At 43.7% G+C, this 17,056-nt stretch overlaps 1 pseudogene across 1 annotated transcript in view; it reads left to right on the top strand.

Annotated features, from left to right (window-relative positions):
• The window catches only part of LOC147718916 (uncharacterized), a 288,616-nt pseudogene extending 274,630 nt beyond the window's left edge, over positions 1-13,986 (top strand). The window contains exon 6 of the transcript XR_015310016.1: positions 13,632-13,986. The product of XR_015310016.1 is annotated as an uncharacterized LOC147718916 (transcript). The remainder of the gene's footprint in view (positions 1-13,631) is intronic.
• The last annotated feature ends 3,070 nt before the right edge of the window (positions 13,987-17,056 follow it).

The following is a 17,056-nucleotide window of genomic DNA, read 5'->3' on the forward strand; positions in this document are numbered from 1 at the left end:
TTTCTCATGGTCTAATGAAGAATGAACTGAGAATAATTCAACTGTATGTGTATAATTCTATTTTTAAAAAATATTGTACTGTATTTGGGGAGGCTGTGGTCCAATGGCCTGGTATCAAAAGCGCCCATTGTATATTCTGATAGAATTGAACCTTTGTAATGCCAGTAAACCCTGTTTTTAATTTGTGACTATTATTGCTCGGCTGAGCAGATTAATGGGTCATGATTTTAATTGTATGTCTGTATGTTTTGTTTTATTACAATACAGCCCTGAAGAAGTCCCGTGAGGGACGAAACGCGTCGGCTGTTCTTGAGCACAAATGGAACAATAAAGTGGATTTTTTTCAACAAAATTGGACATTATTTGTATTGTCTTTGTAATAAATGTGTGATAGAGATTGTTCACAAATTCAATATGTGGTGCACCTGAGCTTATGTATGAAATCATGTTAAGTTCTATTTAGAACTATCACTGTGATGGTGGGTGGTTATTCGGAGTGCACACAAGTCCCCTCTTAGAATATAAGGGGAATTTACTTTTGGGGTAATTTTGGTTAGGTGCATGTACAAAGAAGGTTCCACTGTCCGCCTTGTTTCAGTACTTCAGGGACAGGTCTCTGTTTTTTTTCAGTTTTCTGGGAAGTCGTTGCTGTGCACTGTTTTTCAACGTCCATGGGGGGAGGACGAAGCTGAGCTCGGGCAAAAGTGGTAGCCATATCTACCGCTTGGGCGGCCGTCAGGTGAGAATGCTGTTTTAACCAGCGTTGTGTGGGATATGGGAGAGACTCTAGGAATTGCTCCAAATAAATTGATTCCATAATCTCCTCCTTCGGCCGTTCCTTTGGTTTGAGCCACTTATCAGCGTCTGTTTTCAGTTTGAAGTATATTGTTTTGGGATTATCCCCCGGGGCGCCCTTCTCTTTACGAAAGCGCAAGTGATACACTACAGGGTCAATGCCAAGATGGTTTAGAATTATTTCTTTCACCTCCGCATATGGGGTATTTCCTGTGGGATTAGCCACTTGGAATGCGGCTTGGGCTTCAACACTTTATAATGGGGCCAGGAAGAAGGGCCATTGGAAACAGGCTAACCACAGGCGAGGGCGGCTCGTTCAATATCAGTAAGGAACACATCAGGATCTTCTCCTGGAAGATATTTCTGCAAGGAGATATGTGGATTACTTGTTTGATCCCCAGTGGGACTCTCTGTCTGAGCCGTGAGTTGTAGCTGGTCAACGGCAACCTTCTGTATACATTCCACCTGGTGAGTCATTGTTTCTTTGAACATTTCACGGTCGGCCTGGGCCGATGTTATTTGCTTCTCAATGGCCCATTCTTGTTTCTGCTGTCCGAAAATTAATTGTTGTAAAAGGTTTTCCATATTTTCTATGGCTTTAGACTGCCCGCATTCTCCACCATGTGTGGACAATCAAGAAGTAAGGATATGATGAGGAATAAAAAAAAGGTATTCATTGGACAAGAAGGCCAACTCAAAGTTATATACGCAAGGGGAGGTAAAAGTCAAATGATAGATTTAGTTCTTTTCTTCCTTGCACAGTTTGTTTTTAATCAATACTTCCGTCAGTGACTGATTATAGTAGGGACTTCACATTCACCGCCTTGGACTTCCGCTCTGCATAATCCTGCTGTAGCCACGCTCCTCCAGGAGCGTGGCTCGTCTCCTCACAGTGCCGAATCGGGTCCGCATCCCTCTTGGAATGGATTCCTCCCTTTTCGGTCGTCACGTCCTCCGATTCTCTCCCGGCGGGAGCTGGTTCTGTTGCAGGTATAAATAGAAGTCTGGTTGGTGGCTTCGGGTCCTTCTCTTGTCGGCCGACGACTTCTTCCTCCTCCAGCCTCACTCTCATACCGGAGGCTTGTAGTGTAGAACCAATGGGACGCGGAGTTCTGGGAAGGTGGGGGGGGTCTGGATTTTGTAGCTTCAAATCCTGAAAGGTCCACAGGACTCGGAAGCTGCTGTTTCAGACTGTAAAGAAAGGAGAGGTGAGAGATAGCCTGGAAATTCATCGACCTCATCCTCCCTCATTATCTCGGTAGTTGGTACTTCGTGACAAGCATAAAGGTTACTGATGAAGGCGAGCAGTGGGTGGCTGAGGTGACACTGTGGCTCCCAGCTGAATAGTGGGGAATGTGGCATTGGTGGTACAGCACGAAATAGAGGGAACTGGGAACACTGATAAAATGGGGAAGCTTTAGAAAACTGAAGAAGGTTTCAGGGTCCAAGAGAAAGCATTTGACTAAAATGAACACATAAGAATGAACCCTCATTGATGTGTTGTGGCAATGATCAATTTGGGAGTGGAGTAACTGGATGCAGTGTGAGCACAGATGGCTCTTGCAAAGAAGCTGTCCAAAGAGAGGTTCCAGGCGTGCATGTGGAGTTGGAAAGTTACAAAGGGGTTGCCCAGAGGTTGCATTTTCCATTGTGAGATGAACTGTTGCATTGTGACCTGGGAGAATTACAAGTGTCTTCTACTGGATCTAATTGTAGCTGAAGGGATTTTGGACATTAGACTACAATTTATACCAAGAATGTTTTGGCAAAAGATAGAACATTGGTGATGTTATGGATAGTCTTTGAATTTCTCTTACTACTCAGGTTCCTTTATTTTGGGTAATATTTGGTTTCCTTTCTTGCCATGCCTATAAAACTGTAGGACTGGGCTCAGAAAATACTGTGGGGATCTCTTGTAGTGGGTTTACTGTGCCTGTCCATAAAAATGATACAGAGAAACCTGGATGTCCAGAAGCATCTATGGAGCAAGGCAATTCCTCACCCAGCCTTGTCACACTTGTGGACACCAGCCTGTGATGTGGCAGCCTCTGGAGTGAGAAGAGCAAAAGACTGCTATAAGTGGCATATTAGTTAACACTAAACCAATCACCACTGCTACACATAGCTTTCAGGAATCATTTGGAAAAGAACAGATTGGCAAGGGGACCTAATAATATACGGTCTCCTCTTCTGAGTTACAGCAGCTGACAGACACAGGCGGCTATCTTTAAGTATGATTGGCAAGTGGTCATAGGTGTAGTACTGGGAGGGAATATTACACACACTCTCTGGTGTTTAATCTGCTAGAGGAATCATAGGTGAGCATTCTCTGCCATAGTTCTAAAGTTGCTATGTATTGTCATGTTATGTTCTAAAAATGTGTTTGAAGTGGACACTGGACAGTGGGACAGTTACTGGTGGAGTCAGGTCTGGATAACCCGTCAACCATGTAGCCACCACAATAAATCCCAACTGATACTTACGTTGGCTCGTTCACCACAAAAATATAGGCGACGATCTGGCTACACAGTCCATCCTTCTGCATGTGGATATCTTCCAGGGTCGAGCCTGCCGCCTCCTGTGTTGGAACTGTGCACTGTGTTCTGAGAAAAGTGTGTTCCTGCTGCTTCTGTCTGCTCTTGTAGGATTTCGGACTCCATTACAGCCAGCGTCTCCTGCTTCGTTTGGACTGGGTTTGGCCCAATCAACTCCTCTTGTGGTTTCGGAGTTGCTTTGCGTGCCACCTGGTCTTTGGAGGTCTCCCGAGATCCTGTTCTTGGCCTGTGCCAGCTCCAGTGACATCAGCCAGTTTTGCATTGCCTCGACAGATTTTGGATTTGGGGACCAGTAGGGTCCCCTGGCAGTTGTTTGTGACTCGCGTTTATCCTTGCCCTAGAGTCTCGTACACAGAGGAGTGGGCGCGTTAGTCTTGACATCATGACGTGGCTGCCAAGTCCTTCGCAACCACCCAAACGTGTGCACTTCTGTGTTTCCCCAGTGATGCCTGGCAACAAATAGTGCAGAGCGAGGCTGCTCTCCTGTCACTTACCTTCATCTGGTACCACTGTACCAGCTACACAGCGCAGCCTTACTTTGATGTTTTCTACGACCCTACTGATCATCCACCATGGTTGTGAGTATAGCGGATCTCAGTGATTCTCAAACCCTGTGTCATATTTAGAACCTGCTTTCTGTTTTTATTTATTTATTTCTTTAATGCATTTTTATAAAGCGCGGACTTTACCCGAAGGTGTCAGAGCACTGTACAATAGAACCAGTTATGTTACATGAGAGCACTATTACAGGAATGGAACAAAACAAAAGTAGCAGGCCATTGAATCAAACGACGCAGGCAAAAGGAACACAATCTCAAACACAGCAAGCACAGAATGTACGGGCACAAATATGAATATATATGACAAATTTACAATGACTAAAGAGCTTCCTGGCGAAAAATAGCAGGCCATAGAATCAAAACAACGCAGGTAAAAGGAACACAATATCAAACGCATCAAGCACAGAATGTACAAACAAAATATAAATATATATGACAAATTTACAATGACTAAAGAACTTCCTGGTGGGGTCTGAGAAGGAGGAAATTAGTTCTGAAAGTGTCTTTGGAATAGAGTTCTTACATGGCGGGTCGTCTGGTCACCTTTGTGAAGCTGCAAAGGGTTGATGAGGCAGTTTTTCCTATTGTGGATCACAGTGATACGCACACTTTAGGGTCAAGAGTACTTTTGACATTTTCCTATGCGGATCTCTGTGATTTGCACACCTCTATTTAATTTGTCAACTATGTTGTACAGTTTAAAAAAAATGTTTTTCATCTATCAGCTATTATTTTGTTTGCATTTGGGCAAACATTATTTTGGTCTGCTACAGATCCTTGACGTATTCATAGTTATATACGTTCCTCTTCTTTTGATACAGTGTACACCATTATTAATGTTTCAAGGAATAAACATGTTATTGTAGTATGCTTTTTTAATCAGAGCAAGAGATTTTCTTTTCTATTTAAGGATCAGGATAACCCCGGCAGTCAATTCAAGAAACTAAGATAAATTTGCTCCGTTGGTTGCTTCCATTACGCAGGAATTAAAAAAATTAGATACTAATCATCTTTTTAATTGGGCAAGTAAATGTATTGAAGATGACTATGCTACCAAAAATCCTTTATCTCTTCCGCTCAATTCCGCTCCTGGTTGGTGAGGGGTGGATAAAAAGGATAGAAGCAGTATTTTCACATTTTTTATGGTCATATGGCAAAATCAGAAGGTCCCTAACATACTTATCACTCTCGCAAGAGAGGGGCGGCTTGGCAGCACCTAATATAAAAATTCTACCGATGGGCATGCCTTATGAGTCACATGGCTATATTGTTGGATACCTCTCCTAACCAAACCCAGTCCTTAGATCCCCCTTCTATTTTCGAACTATTAGTGGGTGGCGATGCTCAAGGGCTACTGTTACAGCGAATAGAAAAAGGGCACTATAATAGAGCAAAGTACAAAATTATGGATGGTATCTGGAAAATGTGGAAAGCTATCCAGAAGACATTACTAATTCCTAAATTAAACTATTATACCCCATTATGGGACTCTAAAGTTTTCCCTCAATTAAGCAATGATAGGATTGGAGCTATTTGGGAACAAGAAGGAATCAGAAAATTGGGGGACATCTTTGATAAGGGTACAGGGAAACTACTCACCTTTACAGACATTCAAGTTAAATTTGGTATCCCTTCTACCCATACTTTGAAGTATTTTCAGATTCATCAAATAATGTATGGGATAAGGCCGCGTATCCATCCAGGCGGGAACATTAAAATAATCGAGCACATGGGTGGAGGCGTAGCTCGGATTAAAATAATTTACAAATCCCTAATCGACTCAATACCAGACGATATGGACAAAGTTGAAAAATCATGGATGACTAAATTAGGGGACCCTGATTTTGACCTAGATAACGCTCTCCAGCTTGCGAATGAAGTGTTTCGCTAGACCAAACTAAGGGTAAAACAATATAAAGTCCTCTTTAATCTATACTATACCCCAGCCAAGCTTTTTAAATGGGGCAAAAGGGAGGACGATAAGTGTCCAAGATGCCAGGAGGGACCTGCCGACCTAATCCACATGTTCTCACAATGTAAAAAAATTAGGGGAATCTGTATAGAGATTGAGAAGTTTTTGGGGCTGCTAGATATTCAGGTAAATCTATCCCTTACCCTTATGAGATCTGATATTGGTAATATGTCTGATTTAGAATGGGATGAGGAGGCTTTCTTGTTTATATGCTTAGCAGTCCTTCGGATCCTGGTGGCAGCAGGATGGAAGGATAACACTGCACCTACTTTTCAAATGTGGCTGGCCTAATTGCTAGGTATTCATAACATTGAAGCCGCTCTTTATAAAAACAGGGAAGAAAGATGAGGGAGTGGGGTCTTTGCGTCTGGGCTCCCCTTACTCTGTGGAGACAACCCCCCTGAAGGGTTATTAAAGTGTCTGTGTATATCTATGAATTTTTCCCCTAGTGCTAATCCAATCTTTTTATTCTCATCCTAATTATCTGCGACTGGTATATCTCATTTCCTTTGGTTGTAATATATTTCATTGGTTGAAACGTCTGTCTCTATTTGATGAATTAACGGAATTAATCTATTGTACCAGGTAAAATGAATAATAAAAAAACTTTTTTAAAAAAAAGAGATTTTCTTTTCTTGCTTTCATCAATATTTTTTTCCTTGCTGTACTATATAACGTGTACTATGCAAGATGTCACTCCTCCATCTTTCCTGGACAGCCCGGGTGACCAACCCATGGAACATCTCCTAGCGCAGAGTAAGGCAACACAGCGACTTAAGCTGCTTTGTCTTACTCCATATCTATGAAGTCCAGGCAGAGTGAGAGTACTGGGCCACCGGTACATCAAAATGAAGTGAGCTCTGGCAGTGCAAGGTTCTCATAAATAAGCCCTTGAGATTACGTGAGGCAGTGGGATTTTCTTTGAAGCAAATAGAACCATCATGGTAGGGAGGGTTTAGGGCTCTGAAATTACCACTATTGTCCATGATTTGTTGATTGGATGAGAAGAGATGATGGACTGATTTGCAATTTTGCCAGACAAGGTGTGTCAGCTGGGGGAGCAGGATGGTCAGCAGAAATGAAAGCCATTTTGGGAGGATGATGTCAGAGAGAAGAATAAGTTTAAGACCCTGATTAAAAGTCTAGGTTCTATTTATTGCGCCTGATAAATTATGAAACCACAGGTACGTTATTTATCGGGTGCAATAAATCGCAGCTATTATGAGTTGGTGGCCAATAACATGTGGATTTTGGTGTGTAACACAACAAAATCTTCATGATACATTTAATACCGCATGTTTCCCACCCTGGTAAATTTCGGCAGACTTGATGTGTGAAAATTTAACAAACAAAGTATTTAATGATTCTGATAATTATCGAAATCGTTAAATACCTACCAACTCGTAATTCTGGCCCAGGTTTACGCTAAGGTTGCAATATACCAATCAACTCCTAATCACTGCCTGAGTCTTAGTTACTTTATAAATTTGCACTAACAAGGATCAGGTTGAGAAATAACAGAAGGGACTGGGGCTGAGATAGGAGTCAAGGGGATTTAAAGGACTGTCAAGAAACATATATGAGTAAAGCAATGGCGGGACGTGATACATAGTTTGACAGCCAACACAGAAGGCAATTAATGACAAGATGATAGAAGGATTTTGTATCTGTAAATACAGAGCTGATGTTGGAGTCACCCTACCTCCGTAAAACGGAACTCGGATTATGCATTAATTTGTGTCATTCACGATATTCTACAAGGGACCCTGGAGATAGGAGAGGCCTTGTTATAGCCTGCCCTTCCTCTCTCTTTGTCCCTCCTTAGTGTTAGTGTCTGCTTGTCTATGTCATGTCTCTGTGATGTCATCCATGATTCTACCTGTTGCTATTCAAGGGATTTATCAGTTACCTGGAGGCTGAGCAGGAAGTTATCTGCTCCCGGTGGGGTTACTTACCATATTACATTCCTACTTGAATGCTGTACCTGACTATCTAATCCCAAGAATAAATATACTACATGAACATTACAACGAGGAGATATCATCTTTATTTTACTGAATTTAACAGGCCTCCTCTTCCATATCCAGTGGCTTGGTAATGGACAGACATTGGACACCCCCTTGATGTATGCACACATGCTGAATCCAATACCAAAACAAGGCTTCACAACTGTTCTCAATATTGCCTCCGTATAATTTTTTTATCTTCCTAAACATCTCAATACCTAGGGGCATATTATCAAGGGGGTTTATCTCCGCTTTTTTGGCTTTAAAAGCCAAGAAAGCGGAGATAAAATTATCTCCCTGTTACCTAGCTGTCGCTAACACCAATTACCGACAGCTAGTAGGAGATAGCGACCATCTTGGGCCCCACTTTGCATGTCAGTGATATTTATCACTAATGACATGCAAAGTGGGCGTGCCAAGATGTTAGCGACTGGAAACAGTCGCTAACATCGCTATCTCCTATTACCAACTTTTGGAGATATTCTCGCTAAGCGCGAATATCTCCAAAAGCTAACACCTGCCCTGAGCCGTTCTTAGCCATGTTATCCAATGGGAGGTGGATAACATGGCTAAGAGCATTGGCTCGGTAATGCATGAATATCGCTGACTTTTCAGCGATATTCATGCATTGCGGCCGATTTTTATAGCATTTGCGATAAACCTTGGTAATACCAAGGTTTATCTGCGATAAAAATCGCCGCAGCTCAGCGGTAAATTTTTGTCTCTAACCAAGCAATAGCGATAATTATCGCTATCGCTTGGTAATATGCCCCCTAGTCTTGCTGACTATGGCTACATTCAACATGCAGTTCTATATCAGAGTTGTCCACCATACGGCCATGATGGCTAGATGCATACCAGATTTCCTACATAACCACATAACAGAACCTGAAGGTAGATACTGATGAAGAAGTGAAAGAAGGGGGTTCCCCAATGGGTTTCTTTTGGGATGCAGGCAGGTCGTAGGGGGAAAAAAGAAAACTGAATAAAGAACAAGGCACGTACCCCGCCAATTGATCTAGTGGTCCCGAAGCTGGGATCCCAATATATATGGGGTGATAAATCTAGGAGTTGGCACTGCACAAGACAAAATTTGCACAATCCAAATATATGCAAGAGAAGATTTTTAGCAAAGATATATGTATTTTTTTTTTTATCTGTACACTTTTAGAATTGATGTAGAAAATTTTTTTTTTAACATACATAAATAACACATAATATTGCACAACATACATAAGAGATTGGGAAAAGATAAAAGTGACAAAGATGCATTTTCACTTTGAGACCTACCCAGCAACAATTCACACTTCGATCATACTTTCATTCTCTCAAATTCTCAACAAATAATCCTACCTAAAGTTCTATCATTCCACTTACATTCTTCCATACATTCCCATCGTTCTGTTGTATGTCACACATGGATGGTAGATATGTGGCATAGAACAGAATATTATTCCAGACAAATAATCTTAGTACGGCCCCTAATTGATATAACACAGTATGCCGTATTTCTGGAGACATGAGCCGACGCGCGTTTCGGTGACAAGCCCGGAGGGCCACACCTTTGTCAGGGCTGGGAGTTGTTGACTGGGAGGGGAGAGGATAATGATCTGGAAATAAAACACAATGTCTTAGTATTTTTCTATATAAAGAATGAATTTGTCAAGACATATATCTTTCTAATACACATTTTTAAACAAACGGAATTTTTAGACCATGATTGTTATCTTTCATTTGATGTCTACGTGGTTGCCATTTTGAAAGTATGCAGTACCAAACTACCTAAGGACACTCCCAGAAGCAGACTCCCGGTAAGGTGAGGTCTGTAAGAGGCAATTAGATACTGATGAAGAGTCTATTTTGATTATGTGGATGCGGCTGTTCTTCCTCCTCACGGAGTCCAGTGCTTGAAATTGTATTCATATAACATATAAAATAATACATTTTCTAATGTTGGAGAAGAATAAGTCACTTACCTTTAAAGAGGGTTCTCTGGCACTGGTGCTATCACACGACACGCCAGGGTCCAGATTTACAAAGGTTTTGCCTCAGGTTTGTAAAAAGAACTATTGATGGACAGATTGCAGAACAATGTCATACATTCACCCTAGTACAGAGATCTGGGCCTAAATCCATTGTTTTTTTGCTCACCATGCCATTCCAGTTTGGACCCAGCCATATGCAAATCCGTCTTGACCCTGCGCCCAATGGGAACAGTCCAGCACGAACTGCCAGGCAAGGTCCACCGTGGACTGGAAACGAGAATCCTAGGACCGATTTTGGGGTTTCACCTCTCTGCAGCCAGAATAGCTTGATTCCAGTGGCATGGAGAGCACGGCACTCACGTCTGAGCATAACCGTCCCACTCGGGGTGACAATTGCAAAAAGAACTACTGATGGACAGACTGCAGAACAATGTCATACATTCACCCCAGTACAGAGATCTAGGCCACCAGGAGTTGTCCCAGGCGGATGGGGATTGTCCGAGGATGAGGACTTCCGTCTTGTCTGAGTTCAGTTTCAGCCGACTGAGCATCATCCATTCCGCGACGTCTTTCATACCTTCCTGGAGGTTGGTTTTGATGGTGGTTGTTGGGTCTCTCGTGAGGGAGAGTATCAGCTGGGTGTCGTCGGCGTAGGAGAGGATGTTGAGGTTGTGTTTGCGTGCGATTGCGGCGAGGGGGCTCATGTAGATATTGAAGAGGGTTGGGCTGAGCGAGGAGCCTTGGGGTGCGCCGCAGATGATCTTAGTGGCTGCGGAACGGTGGGAAGCGGACTCTCTGGGTTCTGTTGGAGAGGAACGAGGGGAGCCAGTCCAGGGCTTTTCCTTGGATCCAGTGTTGTGGAGGCGGGTTATCAGGGTGCGGTGGCAGACATTATCAAAGGCGGCTGAGAGGTCTAGGAGGATGAGAGCGGTTGTCTCCCCGTTGTCCATCAGCGTCCTGATGTCATCGGTGGCTGTGATGAGGGTGGTCTCGGTGTTGTGGTTAGCTCGAAATCCGGACTGGGATAGGTAGAGCGAGTTGTTTGCTTCGAGGAATGCAGTCAGCTGTTTATTGACGGTCTTCTCGATTACTTTTGCTGGGAAGGGAAGGAGGGAGATGGGGCGGAAATTCTTGAGGTCTTTAGGGTCTGCCGTGGGTTTTTTCAGGAGGGCGTTGATCTCTGCGTGCTTTCAGCTCTCTGGAAAGGTGGCTGACGCGAAGGAGTTGTTTATGACGTTTCGGAGGTGCGGTGCGATAATGGTGTCAGCTTTGTTGTAGATGTGATGGGGGCATGGGTCAGAGGGAGAGCCAGAGTGGATGGTGTTCATGACGTGGGTGGTGTCTTCTGTGCTGATGGGGGTCCAGGCGCTGAGGGTGGTGGTGGGGCTCGTTGGTTTGGTGGCTGGAGGCGGAGTCTGGGCGTCAAAGCGGTTGTGTATATCTGCGATCTTGCGGTAGAAGAACGTGGCGAGGGATTTGCAGAGGTCTTGTGACGGTGTGATGTCGTTGTTGTTGGCGCTGGGGTTGGAGAGCTCGTTTACGATGCTGAAGAGTTCCTTGCTGTTGTGGGTGTTGTTGTCCAGCCGCTCTTTGAACGATGTCTTTTTGATGGTGCGGATCAGCCGGTGGTGTTCGCGAGTGGCGTTGTTGAGGGCTGTCATGTTTTCTGTCGTCCGTTCGTGGCGCCAGGTTTTTTCGAGAGTGCGGCAGGATTTCTTTGTGTCTTTGAGGGCGTTGGTGAACCATGTGGTTTTCCTGTTGCTGGTCTTGCCTGGGGGGTTTTTCAGTGGGGCAAGGTTGTCGGCGCAGTTGGTGATCCACTGTGCGAGATTGTGGGCTGCGTCGTTGGTGTCAGAAGTGTCGGCTGGTGGGTTCTGGCTCAGTGATGTGGTTAGCTGGTCTGTGGTGACTTTGCTTCAGCATCTGCGGGGGATCTGTAGCGTGCGGTGGTGGGATGCAGTCTTCTTGAAGGTGAAATGGATGCAGCTGTGGTCAGTCCAGTGTAGTCCGGTGGAGTGGCTGAAGGAGACCTGGCTGCTGGCGGAGAAGATGGGGTCGAGCGAGTGGCCGGCATTGTGGGTGGGGGTGTTTACCAGTTCCTTGAGTCCGAGGATGGCGAGCAGGGTAGTGGTGTTGTTGTCGTTGTTGTTCTCCAGGTGGAAGTTCAGGTCCCCTAGGAGGATGTAGTCAGGTGAGGTTAGTGCGTGCGGGCTGCCGAAGTCGCCGATGGTTGCGCTGAATTGTGTGCGCGGGCCCGGGGGTCTGTAGATGGGGGTTCCTCTGAGTGTGGTTTTGGGGTCGGTGGGGATTTGGAAGTGTAGGTGTTCGGCAGCGGAGAGTGTGTCTTCGGCGTTGGTCGTGATGCTGATGGTGTTCTTGTAGATGATGGCGATTCCTCCTCCGGTTTGGTTGACGCGGTCCTTCCGGTTGATCTTGTACCCGTCCGGGACAGCTATGGCGATGTCGGGGGCCGAGGAGGCGTTCATCCAGGTTTCCATGAGGAAGGCGATGTCCGGTGCTGTTATGTCGAGGAGGTCCCAGAGTTGGATGGCGTGCTTGTGGACGGAGCGGGTGTTGAGGAGGATGCACTTGAGGTGGTTGTTGTTGATGTTGGGTCCGGTGGGCGGTGTGCAGGTTCAGAGGCAGGTGAATTTGCAGGCTAGGCAGGTGAAGGGTCCGTGGGTGCGCTTCGGGGTGGCTCGGTAGCAGGCGGGAGGTCGTCCGGTGTTGAGAGCGTTGGGGGCAGCGGTGTCATATGTCAGTCGGGTGCCCTGGCTCCGGTGGGGGCCAGGGGTCCTGGCGCTGCACGCGTGTGCTGTGCTTGCGCTGTACGGCCTCCATATGAGGGGCTAAGGGAGGGAGGAGCAGCTGGGAGGCGGGAGCGGGGTGGCGAATGGGACAGCGGGGGCGGGGCCGCAGGGACGCAGGAAAAGGGAGACAGAAGGCGAAAATGGGGGGGCAAGGGTGAGAGGGCACACAAGGGTGAATAAAAATAAACAATAAGGGGGCAATACAATAAGGCAACAGGTGAACAAAAACAATAAAGGAGGCAACAGAGATGGCCGAGGACGCACGAGTAAAACAGTCACAAAGGCAAGAGCAAGGCGGTCCAATACAGCAGCTAGCGGGGGTCAGCGTCACAGGAGGACCGTGTGGTGGCTGGGGGTGGCGACCTACCTGAGGACAGGGTCAAGAGCCAGGCCAGGTTCCCTAGAGACCCAACGCAAAATCTTTGTTGAGAATTATAAACCAACACAAATTGATATTTGTGTTGGTTTGTAAGGAAAAGCAACGCAAAACCAGTGCGAATCAGTTCTCTGCATTACTCTTCTTCAAAGGTACATTCGGTGAGTGGTACATGAGCGTTACCGCGCTACCACCCATGGTTTCTGATGCAAAACCCTATCTAGTAACAATAATGGACAGGGTTTTGCACCAAAAATTAACTCAACTTGAAAGCAGAGGTTTCTGACTTTGCATAAGTGTTGCACTGTACAGCACACATACAAAGTTGAAAAAGTTGTAAAGTCCTTCTAAGCATAATATTTTGCACTGAAAGAGCAGCCTTCCAGAACAACTCCTATGCTAGACTCACGCAGACAGCTTTGTACTATGGCTCAAAGGTGTGTGTATAATCTTAAAAAATGAATAATTTTTTTTCTTGCAAAAGTGCTAAGCATGCGTGCTTCTGTAAAGTAAAAGTGAAAGACTTCTATTCCTAATAAAGCATTTGGTTTATTTGTCTTTTCTTGCTGCAGAAAATGGGAAAATGGGAATAAAGAAGGAGCCTGGTGTGCAGCAAACTGGAGAAGGTCGCACCAAACACAAGAGGAACAAACCTAATGAGGATAAAGACACTAAAAAGTATATGAAACTGGGGACCACCATCACTGGAAAAAAAACACTCTTTTGCTTAAAGAGCATGAAAGTCTCCAAAAAGTCAAAGCTTGAAAGGAGAGACAAGAAAAGTCATGACAGAGTAATAAATGAATGAAGCTATCACAATATTAAGGAAAGTAGGGGGGTCCCTATTATTTGCTTCTTATTCGAACGATCTGGGGTATGTTTTCTAATGACATTCATGAATCTCTGAGGCTGACTGACTGGATGTGCAAAAAAAGAAAAATCAAAGTGTGTACCAGAGGAAAAGAAAAGCTGTGGCCCTTAACTTCAGGCTACAGCAGCGACTGAAGCACCTGCTAAAGAGTCCTATGTAGACAATCACAGAAGACATGTTAGCTTAAAAGATGTGCATAAAAGCAGAAAGAGGGAGGCTCGTTTTGTGCAGTAAACCTATAGGCAAATCTTTCACCTGGTAAAGTTGGAGAAGGATGAGGGCAAAGTGTTGCGCACTAATCAAATCAGTGCAATCACAGTTCTTATAACGTCAGAAAGAGCACTGGACCTTACAACATAATCTCGTAGTCAAGTCTTTAAAGATTTTTACTTTGTTATTTGACATAAAGCATTGAAAGGAAGAAGACATCAACAATACATTTCCACCTTGTGAAGCCAATGTGACCCCACAATAAAGCCCGGGAATTGCCAAATATTGTTAAAGGGTTTTATTTGGGATTCCCAATCAATCTAGAATATATACAAACAGGGCCAGCTCTAGGGCGGTGGGATTGATGCCACATCAACGACACCAACTTTGGGGGCGCCCGTGTACAATTTGGTTTTAAAAGCACCTGATGCCGCATTCCTTGCCTCCAGGAAATTTCAGGCAACCATAGAAATGTCAAGTAAACTCTGGCGATTGATTGACCTGCTTCAGGGAGATCGGAGTTTTGTCTCATGGAAACTTTGACTCATCATAAAGTAGCACAAGAGCTTAAAATGCCTGCTGCAAAGCTTGTGTACCATGCAGATCAAAAAGTGCATACAATGTAAATAGGTCAGTGTGTTACTGCTTCTATCAGAGAGCCCCTTTTGTAACTTGCAGTTTATAATTTTAAATTCTCATATAGAACAGTGAGTTATTAACTATCATCAAAGAGCTGCATGCAAACTGCAAGGTTTAGATTAGAGTATTATAAATTTTTTTTGTGTTCAAAGGTTTTCATTAGGAGCTTAAGAGATATACAGCTGTACAGAAGTTATTAACAGAATAAATAATTTGAAAAAAGTACACATATAGGGTCAACAAAACAATAATAGAAGTTGGCATATGGAAAATGCACATGAGTCGTGTCAACATTGTTTACAGTAAATTAAGTAAAACATAAGTTATACATTAAATTATACAAACAATTATACATAGGAGAGTTGCATCTATTTTTACATGACGGTAGGCATACAGAGTCATAGAATGATAACATTACCACTACAGCATGTTAATTAGGAAGGTGGAGGTACGGGATGGTCGCGAGGCCAACGTGTATCAAGGAGGCTTTTGTAGGTCAAAGTATTCATCTAGCGAGGACCAGAGTTTTCTGAGTGGGGGATGCCACGGGGTGGAGGCGAGGGCTGTATTGTCGGCTCCTCTTAAATTGGTGACCAGTTAAGCCAATGGGGGAAAGAAGCCTTGTTTGTGTTTTTCCAATTATTGAGTATGATTTTAACCGCAGCCGTCAGCAATAGGTCGAGTAGGGCTTTATCATTATCATTGAGTGTGGCGGCTTTGGCTATATTATAATTTTTACCCCAGTCTTTCATTATCCCAATGTTGTAAAAAGGGTTCACTTGGGTAGAAATCAATTCTTATTAGTAAAGCCGACCACAGTGTTTCGTTTTAAATTTCGAGTTTGTGCTTCTCCAGACCAAGCGCTCTTAAACTATACTGTCTACCAGTAGGTTTGACTTGTGACTCACACACCTTGTGGTCCTCTGTCTGATGTAACATTTCATATACACTGATGCACACACTTATGCTTCATTGTGTCGGTGTAATGTAAAGTGTTCCGACACCTTACACTGGTATGAGTAGCGCTATAAAAAAACAAAACAGAAATGCATGAGAGGGAGTGGTTGAGGAAACTGTTGGGGCACCGTCAAAGGGTAGCAGTGAGAGAAGGAGGTCATGGAGGTCATACATTGTCGTACCAGGTGCCACCATCGCTAAAGCTGGCCCTGTATGCAAACCAAAAATAAATTCAATAAGTACAGGAATACAATAGGTAAGATGAAATATCTCGGTAGGTTGAAACCCAACAGAATGAAATACAAAGTTGTGATAGCCACCGTAATACAGAAACAGGTTAAAGCAAACAAGTGTTCCATAAAGAAACTTCCCTTTGCTCTTCTAAACATTGGTCAAATATAAAATCATCTATCAAGGGTCTCTAATTTTGAAGCATATAAGGTGTCGGCATGATCAGACTTCAGTAGAAGTCTTGGAAAAAGGAAATAAATGTTTAGCATACAGCTGCACACTTAAAAGAATTGTCAAGCAGAGAGGTGTACACCTCTCAAAGTCTAAAAGGAATCTCAGTGTCTTCTAACTGTGAGAACACCAATTTAGAAGTAACAGGAGGACATTCAGAAGCATCCTTATCTCCTTTCATACCACCAGGAGCCAACCAAATTGTTACTCGAGTGCATCTGCAACATCACTTCAGTTTTGCATTACATCGAAACTTGGACTGTAGTTCTCAACCTTGAACATTTTTCCATCCTGGTACATGAAGATCAGAAGGCCTCTTTTGACCATTAATTTTCCACATTCACTGACAAGTTCTTCCCTCCAGGCCTCTCTATCAGCAGTATGATACAAACAATAGGCCTTTCTCTAGTTAACGAGAATTATGATAACACACCTGCAAAGAAAGAGAACATGCTGGCAAGTCAAAATGCAATTCACTTGAGACCTGTAGTCAGGCAAACTTAGCTAAGCACGTAATATGCACTTCAAATACATGGTTAAACATGCACACGTATAACTTGAAGAATAAATGTAAAATGTGAGTAAAGGAGTACACGTTTACATATGCAAATATAACTTGAAGTATAAAACAAGAATAAAGAATACATGCTTACATGTTTAAACTGAATATTAGTGCACAAGTATACACATGTTTAATCTCTACAATTGTTTCTGCCTTTTAATGCATTTAAATGTGTCTCACACATTAATGAAGTTAAGGCACTAAGTAAATATAATGTTGGTTATATGCATGTAATTGCATTTCTGTGACTTATAAGGGTGGAGCCTAAATTGTCCTGCTCCACATCCTAAAATAAT

The sequence above is a fragment of the Lissotriton vulgaris genome, chromosome 4_1, assembly GCF_964263255.1.
Source record: "Lissotriton vulgaris chromosome 4_1, aLisVul1.2, whole genome shotgun sequence".
Lineage (NCBI taxonomy): Eukaryota > Metazoa > Chordata > Amphibia > Caudata > Salamandridae > Lissotriton > Lissotriton vulgaris.